Below are 3724 nucleotides of genomic sequence, written 5' to 3'. Positions count from 1 at the left end.
TAAATCGGACGAATTGCTTAAAAATTAATAAATTGTATAATTGAATATCTACAAATTTTACTCATTCGAATGGAAATGAGAAAAGTAACAACAAGGCAATCACAATCGTAAAGGCTTCAAGTTAAGCGCATAGGAGCATAAACTTTCTAAACACAACAAGCTCATGAATTATTAGTTCTTATGAAATAGAATCTATGAAAAAAAAAAATGTATCTTTGTAAAAATTGAAATTAAACTGAAAACAAGATATTTGTGAAAAAAAATGTATTCTGTTATATGCAAACATAATCTTAATTAATTATAAAGTGTAACATTAAAAATTTAATTACTTAATCCACATTTAAGGAATGTAAAAATATTACATAAAATTCTAAGTGAAATACCAAAGTAATCTTCACACGACTACGCTTAATAGAAATTCTTCTTCCCTTATATTTTTATTTAAAAACATTTTATGAGTTTTTTTTATAAATTTTGTTGTATTTAAGTGAACACAAAAATGCATTTATAAAACGTTAAACTTAAAATATGATTAATTAATATTATTTTTTTTTAAAAAAAAATTGAAATCAGTTAAATATTATTTGCTTATTATTATTTACGAGTAATTGTAAATATATTATTTGATAAATTGTTTTTTTTATTTAAAATACATTGATTGTTATACATATATTACCAATTGTTCAATAAAGAAAAAAACTTGAATGCGAAAATAATTACTTTGTTGTACGACATCTTACTTCAACGGTAGAAACGACATTAGTTGAACGCTGGGTCCCCGCGAATAGAAATTTTCTTGTAAGACCTTGGACTAGGCTGAGAACTACCCCGGCTAGGAAAAATTAGGTCCATTACAAAGCAGTAAGCAATAATCCGCGTGATGTCATGATATTCCAAATTGTATATGGTACAGTAACAGCTTTGGTAGGATTTACAAGCAACATTGTCTATAAGTATAAATTAATATTTTATTGACTTCTTTTTAATTAAAAATTAGTTTGAGTTTAAATAGTTAATAAAATTATTACAATCATGATTTTATATAGATACTTAGGTGTGGTTAGGTAGTAGCTTAGGTGAATAAAAAGGAGGGTAAATAATATAAAGAGATAGAATCTTTATAGTATACACATTAGACTGTTTTCACACCTATTTCTTATATTGTTTAGAGCACTATTTGTGGTCAGTATTCATTTATTATTCATTTAAATAATAAATAATGAGCCACATTATTTTTATTATTTAACAAGACTAATTCGGTATATACTTTGTGATAATGATTGAAATTATATATTTTCAATTTGAGTTCATATAACCGTAAACATATGCATATATTATACTTTTACACTATTATAATTATAGTTCTGCGATTGACACAGAACTATTCATTTTATTTAAAAATTATTCTTATCACTGCACATTAATTGAGTTTATAATGAAGTGAAAACTTCAATAATATAATATGTAGACAGTGTGGTACTCGCATAACACCAATTTGTTTGGCAGAGGTTCATGTTAAGTAAATATGGTATGTGATTCATTCCAGAGGAACTTAAGGGTGAAATATAGAAAATATATTAATATTTATATATATCATATTGTCAGTTCTTCCGTTTTTCAGTATTTGAATTGATAAAGAAATGGCTTTGAATATTTTTTCAAATGTTCTCATTTTTATCCCTCGAAAACAGACAGACTCTTTTATGTTGAAGCAGATATGTTATGTTGGATAATATTGGATTATTCAAATAAAGTTTTATATTATTCAACCCATAGGGAATATGTTTTCCGATATCTTTTTACTACCTAAAAGGTACTAACTTTACTACATTACACAAAACTTACATATATGTGAAAAATATAAAAACAGCTTAATTCTTATTAAACTTAGACTAGGTGCTCTCTAGTAATAACAAAATTTAAATTTATTAATAATATCAAGATATTTTGAAGTTACAAAACTGCTATAGACAAGTGTAGGCATTTCACCTGGACCCATGTTAAATACAACTTTCATACCGGTACCTACATCGTGTTTTTATACTTTCTTCCTCATCTCATTCCATATACCAAGTCTTGTCAACCTTTTGTGTGTTTGCTGTGAAATGGGCATTTGGTTACAGCAGTAGCAACAACAACAGATAATACAATAGAATCGTTGGCCTATTTCAGTTAACACTTTTATTTGTTAATATCTTAATTAAACTTAATTAACTGACGATTATAGTTAAGAATGAAATTTATAGACTAAGATTGCTGGAATTTTTTTGCTGGAGTTTCAATATTCGTAATGGAGGTTATTAATCTTTCAAGTCACTATACAATCAATACTTCAACTATTAGAACTTTGTGCCTTTTTTACATATTATAATCCTACTTTCTCAATAATTTCACAATTTAAATATTTTGTTGGTATCACCTTTGAGTAATATGCTAACATTTGCTTACGTGTCTGACGCTCTTCCTCTGTATATTGGAGTGCCTTGTTAACAGGTTATATTTTTCGTGCTTTTTCCTCATATCATTTTAACTAAAATTAACTTGTATCACCCTATAACAGGATTAAAGTAATGTTATATACGCTTAATATTATTGTCACAAACTCACCACCACTGCACCTAACAGTTCCTGTAAAGTAAATGCTTTTTATTCATGCATTTCATCACTCTCCAAGATGCCAACTATATAATCACCAAAAATCGATTCATCTCTCTGCCACTTGTTTAATTTTTCCAGTAATAATTTCTTTCAAATGATATATGTACGTCGTATTAATCTTTTTAATTGTTACTGATTAATTTTTTTTAACTTTTGGATCAGTTTTGTTGTTAAGTGCAACTGATTTCATTTTAAATTTACATTGTCAATTTATCTTATAAATTCATTGTAAGTTGATATTTTGTTAGATTATAAATAATTTACTTTACTTTTAAATTTAAGTAATTTCCTCCATTTACTTTATTTGTTTAGTTGTCATTTGATAACTGTCATTTACAGTGGTGGCAATAAATATGTTCTTTGATATTGAAATGACATGTTTAATAGAGTATATTGTACATAATAATATTCGGACAAACAACTTCCACATTAGGCTTTTAGAACAAAATCTTGTAAAATTTTTTCTTATATGAGGTTAGGATTATGTAAATTGAAATTGATTTAGTGCTAGACTTCAAAAAGAAATTAAAATAAGGCATTTTAAAACTGTTTATTTGGTCTGCAATCTCTTTCGCCCATATGGAAAGAATCCGTCTTTTCGAGATATATATGTTCTTTGTGTTTGGTTGAAACTTTTAAGAAAAAAAATGTATTTGAAACAAATGAAACTCTAAATTATTTGAGTTTATAGAATTTTTCTTTGATGTTGTGGTGCTTTTATGTATTTTTAACCATTATATATCATTCATATATATGGTTTATAAATTAATTTCTTTTAAGGTTTTTCAATCATTTTTGTAATTTCTATGTAATTATTTTCCTTAAACTTTTACATTGTATAAAAATTATATGCACTTATTTCATTTACCGATATTGATTTAAACAACATTTGCTTTTAAATTCACTTCAGTTACTACTTATTTATAAAATAAATTGTTTTATATCATAACAAAAAAATATGTTTTTAATTATTTAAATTTCTTTTCTTAATTTATGTTTAACTAAATTATATATATATATATATATATATGCATAAATTTTTAATTGATTCGTATTATTGTGTTTA

General features: G+C 25.2%; 1 long non-coding RNA gene across 1 annotated transcript; it reads right to left on the bottom strand.

The window, feature by feature from the left end:
* Nucleotides 1-775: 775 nt before the first annotated feature.
* LOC119663711 lies at nt 776-2795 on the bottom strand. Its single transcript, XR_005251060.1, has 3 exons — nt 2608-2795; nt 2449-2551; nt 776-947 (listed from the first exon to the last, which is right to left on the bottom strand). It is a non-coding gene; the product is annotated as an uncharacterized LOC119663711 (long non-coding RNA).
* Between the last annotated feature and the right edge of the window lie 929 nt (nt 2796-3724).

The sequence above is a fragment of the Teleopsis dalmanni genome, unplaced genomic scaffold, assembly GCF_002237135.1.
Source record: "Teleopsis dalmanni isolate 2A unplaced genomic scaffold, ASM223713v2 unscaffolded_contig_0791, whole genome shotgun sequence".
Classification (NCBI taxonomy): domain Eukaryota; kingdom Metazoa; phylum Arthropoda; class Insecta; order Diptera; family Diopsidae; genus Teleopsis; species Teleopsis dalmanni.
The sequence above is the reverse complement of the archived record's forward strand: the minus strand, read 5'-3'. Positions and strand labels throughout refer to the sequence as shown.